At 42.6% G+C, this 11,339-nt stretch overlaps 1 pseudogene; it reads left to right on the forward strand.

Moving 5' to 3' along the window:
* The first annotated feature begins 432 nt into the window (after window positions 1–432).
* On the forward strand, window positions 433–1,327 carry LOC131503013 (protein Mdm4-like; annotated as a pseudogene).
* Window positions 1,328–11,339: the final 10,012 nt, after the last annotated feature.

Genomic DNA, 11,339 nt, shown 5'->3' on the forward strand with positions numbered 1-11,339 from the left:
AGGTGTAGCAAGCCGTGGAATAGCTGTAAGTTTTGGTCAACAGACTGCAATTTCTTCAGTGCCAAGAGGGCATCATTTAAAAACTTCGGCACACTGTCCAACATCTGATTGTGCTTGCGGCTTCTCCCCAGACCAAATCAATCAGATTGATTTTATGTGTACAACGAGTATGATAAAACTGCTGCTTTTGGAGAGTTTGCAGGTGGCAGGCGCACAGGCGAAACGGAGCGGCCGTGCGTTATCTAGGCTAGCATATGATAGCGAAGTAGCCTTCGGTAGCCTGTAGCGAAGTAGCTCCTTTTGCGGGAGCTATTTGGACATCGGAGCGTCTCTGTGAAATATCCAAGCCCGGTCTGTGATAAGCTAAGGAGTCTTGTCGTCAGCACTCCTGGGCCGCAGCATAGATACTCTGAGCCAAGATCATCTGAGGCAATGTGCGGAGGAAAGTTCCAACTCCAGGACAAGAACCAGAGAGGATGGTGTCCATACTGCCTACCTCACCACGTCAATACTGAGCTCCTAGAGAAGGAGCTAGGTGCTGCCATGGTTTCAGGTGCTCAACATGATGTGTGGGTTCTAAATGAGCCGGTATTAGAGCACTTAGGTGCTGGAGTTAAAGGTGAAGCTGCGAACACTGAGCAAACAAGTGAAAAATTCGGGAACATGAGTGACAAAAAAAGTGATTGAAGTGGGGAAAAAAAAAGAGGATCTTGAGGACACCACATCCGTAACTAATGACACTGGTGGAGAAGCTGCTTCTGAGGATGAGTGGTAGTGTTACTGAGTGCAAGAAACTGAACTCTCTAGACCAGAGACAGGTGTTGCTGTTGTTGGGCCCTGAAAGATCAGTATTTAGACTGTTCTAAGTGAGCCCATCATCCCTTCATCCCTGTTATCACTGCCACACCTGCAAAGAAGGAAAGTGAAGGCACTAATGTTCCTTATTGCCAAAGCACCATTTTGGCCCCAGTTATCTGAAGATCTGTAAGAAAAGGAAGAAAAACCTCAATTTCCTGATCCCTGCAGCTCAGTGAAATTCTCAGATGTGGCTCACAGTTCTGAAAGCCCAGAGACCATCTCAAGCACGAGAGAACAATCAGATGGCCTTAGAAAGCAGAGACCAGACACACAAAATACAGAGGACTGACTAAATCTCTTGAAGCTGTGTAGCATATGTGAGAAGTAGCCACGAGACAGAATTATTATTCCCGGAAGAACAGGCCACCTTGTCACTTGTTTCCACTGCAACAGATGATTAAAGAATCCTGGGGCTTCATGCCCTCTTTGCAAGAACATTCAGCTGGTTATTAAGGTTTTTATGGCCTAGCTGAATGGGCAAGTCGCAGAGAAATGACAACCAGAGCCAGGTCAGGGATAAAATTGTCAGTACAGAGCATCTTCACTCAGTGTGATCCACTGTATCCGTTCCCTGATTCATGCAAACGTCCCTGTGCCAGGACATTTTCACTTCTAAATTCATAAGGAATTGGAGAGCAATTCTTCAAAACCAGCTCATTGATCTGGGGGCTCTATTTCCATGAAAAAGCTACTTTAATCACTCACATTCTTCCTCTAAAAAACAGGTTCTGGGAGGGAGCAACTACAAAGACAAACAAAAATACTTCCATTCACCAAATTACCTGAAGATTAACCTTCTCCCTACTTTTCTTCCCCACCCTTCTCTTCTATTCTGTTGGAGAATGTTCTTTGGCACAAAAATCCAAGGTGGCTATGAGAAAAACACTAAAGCTAACAATCAAAACACAAAAATTATGAGACATGTTACTGATCATTTACATTACAGTCAAGCTACATGGATCTGAGAAGCCAAAAGGAAAAATAAGCTTGGAAAACAAGAGATTTGTTCCACATGTGCCCAGAACGATGGTTATCAAACTTTTTGTTAATATACCCCTCAAAGAATTTTGAGAAACTGTATGCTCTTTTCCATGTGAAATCTTTTTTCATTTTCTAATGTTTATTTTTGAGAGAGAGAGAGAGAGAGAGAGAGAGAAAGCGAGAGAGAAAGCATACACACATGCATGAGCAGGGGAGGTTCAGAGAGAGAGGGGGACAGAGAATGTCAAAGATCCACACTGACAGCAGAGAGCCTGATGCGGGGGTTGAACTCAAGAACCATGAGATCGTGACCTGAGCTGAAGTCAGACACTTAACCGGCTGAGCCACCCTGGCGCCCCTTTTTTCCACATTAAAAAACTGAGATATAATGAACATACCATAAAATACACAGATCTTAAATGTTCTTTTCCTGTAAGTTTTAAGCATTTGAGAACCCACCACCCAAAACAAACTGTAGAACATTTCCATAACCTGAAAATCGTCCCTCTGGCCCCTGTGCAGGTGATCTTCCATGTCCTGACTCTCACCCAGGGTTAGTCTTCGCTCTGCACATCTTTAATTTGACATCTAAATTTGCAAAATACACTTAATTGCTTACAAAGGAAGAAGTGATCAGCTCAAGTGTTCCACAGTTCCTTCACTGACAGGGAAGATGGAACCACTGAGTGTATTATTGGTAGCTTGTTACGTGCGGAATTTTACTCAAAGATGGCTACTTCTCATACTTTGGGCCCCAGCACTCTTTCAGCCTTTTTCATGTTCTTTATTTATTATGTCGTGAATAACACTACCTCATCAGTATTGGTAAGAACATTTGCAACCAATAGTTTAGTGCTCTGAGTGAGCCAGTCAGGCCCACAGTACCCTTTCTAGAATGCTGCCTGCCCTAACAAGGAGGTAGGAATGTGTGCTCCCTGCTACAGTTGATCATTCAAGTTGGCATGTGTCGTAACCGGCTTGGAACCGTTGGATAACTGTTCGTGGGGGGGATATTTTATTCCCCAGCTGGAGTCAGGCATAAAGACAAAGGAACAGACAGTGGAACCAGAAGACCGGGGTAGAAGACTCAATTCTGCCATTATGATGTGATCAGAGACAGACTCCTCACACTTCCTGAGCCTCTGTAGACTGTCAAATGGGACTAAAACCTACCTCACTGGGACACTGTGAGGAAAACGTTGGCGAGAAGAGTAAAAGTGCTTTGCAAAATGTCAGGTTCCCATCAGTGAGCTTTATCACTATTCTTTTAAACAGGAGGTAATACTTAAACTTCTTTAAGTCCCCCTGAACATTGCATGTAGGAGGTCTTAACAAATACGTGTTAACTGATATACCTGTCTATAATAAATAAGAATAAAGAGTTGTAAATGTTATTGTTTAGGGAATCAAAAATTTGAAAATCAAATTCTCAACGCACCCACGAATATAGATTTCTTAGCTCAGCTTAACATGTGTCTATAAGATTCAAGAAACAAGACACATTCAGTTTAAAAAACAGTGGTCTGCAAATTTCCATCCCTTAGTAATCTGAAGATCTGCATGCAAAATCATCACCACTCATTCTTTTCCCAGCGGGAAAGTTAAGTAAGAGCACACAGTGTAACCTCTGTTTGGAGAATCTATTCTCTATCCTTAATCACGTCTGCAGTTCTCCCAAGAACTGTTTCAAACATTTTCACGCTTACGTAAATTGTAAAGCTGAGAATGAGAAATACTACTCTGGTAAGAGTAGGTCATGGTTGGTTTTCTGAATCTGGACAATTAATTAGTCCACCTGGCAAACATGAGCCAGGTATTCAGGAGTAGGCAACAAAAACAAGGTGACAGGGGATGCTACCCAAGATGGATACGCCCTCTACCTCCTATCAGCCCCCGGGGACTACAACTAAGACAGGACACCAAAACAACAGCAGCAACAACTAGCAGAAGACTCTGAAAAGCAAATAATTAGCAGGCAGACTGGGGAGGCAAGTCAAAGAAGTCAGGATGATGGAGGACTTCCTGGGGTTTTTTCCTCTTTTATTTCCCAGTTTTGACCCCACAGTAGCCCAAGTCACAGAGCTGGACAGTGGTTCCACACGTGTCGTGGCTTCTCCCTCCTCGAACGCCCTCAGTCCTCCCTACTCAACTGAGGGGAAAAAGAGTGAGGACCATATGTGAGAGGTTTTAATGGGCAAGGCCTGGAGGTGATGCACATCACTTCTGTCCACATTCCATTGTTAAGAATCAGACACATGGTCACTCCTAACTGCAAAGGAAGATGGGAAATGTGGTCTAGCTGTGTGCCAAGAGGAAAATAAAATATAGATACTAATCAGCATTAAAACAGTCTGTGCTACGTAACTGCTTTGGTACACAAAGGAGTGCAAAGGGAGCCTTGTGAACATAGCAGGGACGTCCAATAAGAATGGGGACTCAGAGACCAGAGAAGACTTTCTGAAGGACAGGACAGGAGTTGTACAAGACAATCAGGAAGGTGAAAGGGGGAGCATGGGAGGAGACCACAGCATGTACAAAGATGAAGAGGCAAGAAACATGCTGATGAATTTGAGAGACCCCCCAAATGATTCCCTCTTCCTTAGGCATAGCCGAATGGAAAGAGATCCAGGAAATGAGCCTTGAGAGGGAGGCAGGAGCCAGGATTTGAGCCAGAAAACTCTGTAGCATCACTGATATATTTTAAGCAACTTAGGAAGAGCCTGACAATTGTGTAGAGAGTAGCTGTAAGCAGAATACCAGTTAGGAGACTTTTGCCATGGTCCAGGCAAGAAGCAATTTGAGCTTGAAGTAAGCAGTGGGGTACTATGAGGGGATGAGATATGAGATTTGAGATATTCATGAGTTAAAACTATAAGACTTAGCAACTGACCGAATATGGTATTTGATATTACAAATGGAGTCAAAGAAAATCCCTTTGTTTCATTCATTTCAGGAATATTTACTGAACATCTACTATGTGTGTTCCTCTAGGTGCTGGAGATAGAACAATGAATAAACGAGCAAAGTTCCTGTCCTCATGGAGTTTACATTCTGGTGGAAAATTTTAAAGCATTAACAAGTAAATGTAAATTTATAATGCGATTATATTTAGCAAGTAACATGTTGTGTCTGGGTTGTCTGTGTGGGACATCTGTGTGGGGATTGCTTAATTGCAAGTTGTTTCTATGAGTCTGTTGCTTAGGAGAGAAGCCTTGGCCACGGATGTGGATTTGGGAGTCATCAGCATATGGGTGGATGCAAGTGACAAGAAAATGAATAGAATAGAAGGCTAGTGCAGGGAGAAAAGGGAATTCATGGCTGAAGACACCAAAAAGCCCCAGGGTTGTTTCTTCAGCTTCAGGCATAGCTAGATTCAGGGTTTTAAATGACAATATTGGATTTCTGTCTCTCTTTTAATTAATTTCTTGGACTCTCTTGGGCATGACGGCCTCTGGCAACCCCAAAGTCCCCAGTTCACATCTATTCATTCAATAACTCAGAAGAGATTTGTTTTCGTTTTTGTTTTCTGATAGCTCCAGCAGAAAAGTCTCCATAGAGACTGTGATTGATCCATTGGGGGTTACATGTCCATTCTTTTTTTAAAAAATTATTTTATTTATTTATTTTGAGAGAGACAGAGACAGACTGAGTAGGAGTGGGAGAGAGAGAGAGAGAGAGAGAGAGAGAGAGAGAGAGAGAGAGAGAATGAATCCCAAGCAGGCTCCACACTGTCAGCACAGAGCCCAATGCAAGGCTCCAACTCACGAAACCATGAGACCATGACCTGAGCTGAAACCGAGAGTCAAGATGCTTAACCAACTGAGCTACCCAGGCACCCCTACATGCCCATTCTTGAACCAAGTCCTATAACCTGAAGTTGGAACATTCTGATCGACAATCGCCTAGGTCGTGAACCCAGACCTGTGGCAATGGGTGGGACAGGGTCAGCTCCATGAAATCCACAAGTGTGTTCCTCCAGGAAAGAGAAATTCTGGCACTAGCAGGTGGGAAAAGAGCTGTCAAGCAGGCAAAGACTAGAATGTTCCCTATAAGTGGAAACTGAGGGCTTGGGTATTAGTGAGGCCACCTTGGGAGGACACATAGAATGAGAACCCAGCACTGATATCAACATCCCAGGGAGCATGACACTTGGGAGAATAGAAAAAAAGATGATCCTGCCAAAGGGACGCAGCAGGAGTGGCCAGAGATGTAGGAGGAGGTCCTGAAGCCACATGACCTCCCAGAAAGGAACTGAGTGAGTTTCAAAAAGAGTGGAGTCAACAGTCACAGAGGAGCCAATGGAAACGAGGATAGGAGGAGATGTGACCTAATACCCTGATCATAAAAGGCCATGAGGTAAAGTTTAGGCAGTGCTCCTTGGAGAAAAGAAAGTGCTGTTGAGGAGAAGGACACTAGATTGTCTGGGAGGAAGATCTGGGAAGTTCATTAAATCAAATGGCTCTAAGTGTCTCAGCTTCGTGAACCGAGAGACATATCCAGAGGATCAGGAAAGCCATGGGATGAACACAAAGTATCTCTCTTGATGCTCAATTCTATGCAAAAATATACGGGGTGGCTCAAATCATTTCTATAATAAAACAAACGTTGCTGTATTGTGGTGCAGGCTGTGAAATATGTGAGATTTTTAAGCTAAAATATTAAACTTTAAAGAGATTTGTACTTGCAACAGGATCCCTTCAGACTATACTCCCAGAGTTCCTTGCAGTGAACACTACTTGCCCCCACCCCGGCTAGGGAATCTTCGGAGAGAAAAGAATGGGAAGCATGACTGTTTGTCATCTGCACATTTGCCTGCTGCTCCATGGGGAAATAGCATGCTTTAGGCCAGACCCACTTACAAATAATGATAATAGTGGCTAGCATTCGTGAAGCATTTACTATGGATCAGGCACCGTTCTAAGGGCTTGACCTTAGTTATGCCTCACAATAACCCCATGGGATGGAGTATTATTATCACTGTTTTAAAGATGTGGAAGCTGATGCACAGAGAGATCATATGACTTACCCAAGGTCACACAGCTCCAGATTTAAATCCAGAGATGCTGGCTCTGGCTTCTGAGCCAGTGTCCCTAAGCACTGTACATACTGCGGTGTTCAGCCCCATGGTTCCCGTGGGGTACACTTATCACACCAAGGCATTCTGATACTGGTTCAGAAACAATTAGTCCTTGAAAGATGGTCTGTAAACTTTTAGAAGAGGCAGGATTGGGGAAGCTGTGTCCCGCACCTGCCCTACCCAGCCCGCTGACTGGTGATTCGATGGACGTGCTTCAGAGACACAGAAACCCTACTCCCCAGGTAACCTGGCACTGGTACCCTTGGAACCATGGGAAATTGTTAATCCACTGGGTGACATTTATCTGAACCCTACAGCCACGTTTTTGTTTGGACTTTTATTGGTTTTAATGGGTTTCCCAAATGTAAGAACAATTTCAGAAGTGCTTTATGCAATAGCTGGTGTCATGAAAACATTCTCATTTAAGCTTTTCAACACCTGAGTATGAAGAGAAAACCAAATCTGCAATCGCTGGTACTAATCTGTGTCCTTTGAATAGATATGCGTGAATTCCTTTTTAGTTTATTCCTGAGTGTCCACAAAGATGGCTCAAGCAGTATAAATGAATCCCCATAGCTCCGTCATCCAGCAACAACCATCCACCCGTGGCCAATCTCACCCATTTCCTGAGTAAAAATGAGATAGAATATCATTTCAGCCATAAATATTTCCGGGTATATCTCTAAAAGATAAGGATTATTTTTGTAAAACATAACCACAATACCAGTTCACATTCATATTTCCATAAATTATTTTCAAAATTCTGCTTCTTCCACAGTTCCATACCCCCCTTAATTAGTAACTTGATTGCTTTTGTTATTGTTGATAGGATTTTTAAAATTTTTTATTATGAAAAACAAACACCAACATGCAGAGAAAATAGTAGGAAGGACCCCCTGCACCCATCATGCAGCTTCGACAACGATCTCTATTTGGTCAATCTTGCCTCATTTACTTTCCCCTTTTGATAGCCTCCTTTCACCAGCTGTCCATAAAGCAACCCCCCAGACAACATTGCCTGCCATTGGGCATGCATTCTTAGCTTGTTTGGTGGCAAGAAAACGTACAGGTGTTCTCTGGTAGGCATTTATATATTTATTTTTGAGTAATGTTTAAAATAAAATCAAATTCTAAACAAATGGCACTAATAGTCTACGACATGAATACCAAACAGAATATTCGTGTCATATACCCTCTGTCAGCTGTGCCCAGACCTTTAAAGGTACACATTTTTCCAAGATGGATTGAATAAAAACTGAAACAAAAAAAATTTAAGCCTAATTATGATTTGGGGGGAAAAAAAAGAAAATGTAAAGAGACACCATCAGCTGGTTTAGATTTAAAATGGGGCTTGAATGATGACACTCCCATTGGCAAAACCCCTGGCTTCTTCTCACACTCCGAGGTTTTCAAATCCACTATTTTCCAAAGAGCTCTTGGAAGCCCTTTGAGAATGGTGTGTTTCCTTGCCTGGGAGGCAAAAGAAGTGGTTTAGGCTTTGGGGTCTTAGAAGGTAATGACACAGGTCAGGATTTGTTGAGATTTAACCAAAATGGTCTTGTTTTGTCTTATGGAGACTTACCATGAAATCCATGCTAATACCCACGATAAGTGTGAAATCATAGGGTGTCACCATATTGCTCATTCTGAGATTGCCACCACAAGCAAATGACAAATGACAGCCATACTGGCTTATACACCATTATAAACCCAGGGGGGTAGTGAAAACTTGTCATGGGTTAGGTCAAGCACTAGCAAGAGAGGAGCTGTCGCGAATTTCAGTGCCAACAACAGAAAATCTGGGCAAACAAAAAGTAATTGGTTACGATTATAAATTGGTTCAATACTTTTGCAAAGCTAAACACGCATATACCCTATGATCCAGCAATTCCACTTTATGGCGCTAGAGGTCAGAATAGTGCTTACCCTGGGGTAGCGGCTAAGGGGGGCAGGAGTAAGACTTCTGGGGTTCTGGAAATGTTCTACATCTTGATCTGATGGAGGTCACATGGGTGTAGACATAGGTAAATATCCATTAAACTGTACACTCCGTATTTGTGCACTCTCCCGTAAGCTATACCTCAAAAAAAGAAAAGTAATTCATGAAGATTCCAAATAAAGAGGCTTTTGCAAAGTGCTGGCAATTTCAGAGGACCTCTGCCTCTGGATTGAGACAAAATGCTGTGTTCACCAGGAACTCATTATAGTTTCCCAGGTAGAGAGCCCCCAATCAAAAAGTGGAGGTTGGGGTGCAGTCTCTACTTTTCGCTAAGATAGTTGGTCTCACTCATCTCTTTCTCCAAGAACCTGGGTCCTACTGAGACAAAGACCCACCCTTCCTAGAAGGGCCCAGCTATACCTATGGGCACCAACATACACTTTACCTCTGGCACTTTTTGACAATTCAAATGGCCTTTCTTTGACGAAATGCTTCTAACGGTCGATGATCGGGTTGCTTGTGAATCGCTCTTTCTTGGCAAAGCCAAAATTGCCATACCATGTGTCAAGTTATTTTCTAAACTTAAGTTAAATGGCCGGCTCTGCTGGTGTTGCTTAATATTTGTTCATAATTATATTGTAGCCTCCACCATTTAACAATGCATTTGGGCATCCTTTGACTATTCATTTTGTGTCCCGTAATTCAGGGGCATCCGTTTGGTAGTAAAAACCACTGAAAAACCAGCACATCCTAGTTTCTATGCTGACGGGCTACCAAGTGCCTCTCTGTTCACAGATTTGAGAGAAATGTTATTTTGTGAAGGGAGGCAAACCTGTACCTCATGTCTTATACCTGGGAAACTCTAATGGGCTCCTAGTGAGCCCAGCATCAAGAAGCAGGCCCTCTTAAATCACCAGCCCCTTGAAAAGGAGGCAGACCTAATTAATGTAAGGGCATCAGGCTGTCAGTGGATGTGGTTTCCAGTTTATGGTGAGAAAATGGGTGAGAAAAAAAAGTCCTGAAGCTTGAAGAGCACAAAAAAGCATGGTATCAAAATATGAGTAAATCCAAATGCATTTTCTATGTTAAAGTGCTTTTATGCTTCTTCATATGTAGGCTTACAAAATGTGATAGTATTAATGCAGGAATATGGTATGATTTAGAAGGAATTGATAGTAAATTGGGAAATAAAATGATGTTACATGTCCCAAAACTGAACACTTTTATTATTTATGACTTGATATCACAATCCTACGGCAGCTTTTAAATATGAAAAAATCTGCGAAGATATAATGAATTAAAGCTGTGGACGTTTTATAAAAACAAAAAAAAGTTCTAGATTTCACGGTATTACATCCCTTGGATATTTTTATGAATTTAATTCAAGGGTCAAATTTTTATGGTTGGATAAACGGTTGAGAAAGATTCTATCAGCTGCCTTTCAATTATTATAATAGAGGCAAACATAGTATACCTTTGCCATTTAAAAGATTTTTTTAAAGATCAGAACATGTGTTCCACTTCATGGTATCAACCACAGAGCAAAATGGCTCTAATTGGGAACATACTTGGGGCAAACGCCTGGATTAAAATGACTGAGAGTTATAAATGTCTGAAATATCTATTTCAGGCACAAGCAGGGGGAAATGGCACTAATTTCTAGAGCGCGCACATAATGATTACGTTAGCCCACAGAGGTGAAGAGTAGATCAGCGTGTACCCTGGAGAAGGAATGCCATATGAATAAGGAATGAGCCAATCAATTCTTGAGTGTGTGGCAACATCTGTGAGAAAGGCCTCCACTGACTCTGCTTCTACCCCTCCTTCACATGACTACTTAGCCAGCCCATTTCTCTAGAATCCCAGTACCGTCCTCTGTAGCATCCACCAAACTAAATAAAATGCTATCTGCAACTCCTTTCCTCAGCCGATTGCTCTCTTTGGTCACGTTTAGACCCTTGGAAAGGAGTCCCAAGAGATGGGCTAGGCTTATATCGGTACAATGGAAAACGCCAACTAACCTTTGACTTTTGACTTAACCTCTGACCCCCTGGACATCAACATTTATATCTTCTCCTCAGCCTCAAATTGCTTTCGGAATAAGTTGGTGGATCGTAACGATCGAGATGTTCAATAAGCCACGGACGTGCACGCATCAAGGCTCCATGTACACACACACACACACACACACACACACACACACACACACACCCCTCTTTTGTTGCTCTTTCTCTCTTAGATGCTGACTCTTGTGCCCAACAAGCAAGAAAAAGGCAGCCCTCCCTTATTTCAACCTATGTGTGTGTGTGTGCACACGTGCATGCACATGTTTGGAGAATATTCTAGGATAAGAGGAAACAGTCTGAGTGACAGAACGTTGAGAGTGTGGGTAATAAAATAAAGGGACAGTCGCTGTTGGTGGGGACCCTGCCCACATCCTCTGTGCATTAACCTTTCCAGTATATGCTGACAGAGTCCAACTTC

This window comes from Neofelis nebulosa, chromosome X (genome assembly GCF_028018385.1).
Source record: "Neofelis nebulosa isolate mNeoNeb1 chromosome X, mNeoNeb1.pri, whole genome shotgun sequence".
NCBI lineage: Eukaryota > Metazoa > Chordata > Mammalia > Carnivora > Felidae > Neofelis > Neofelis nebulosa.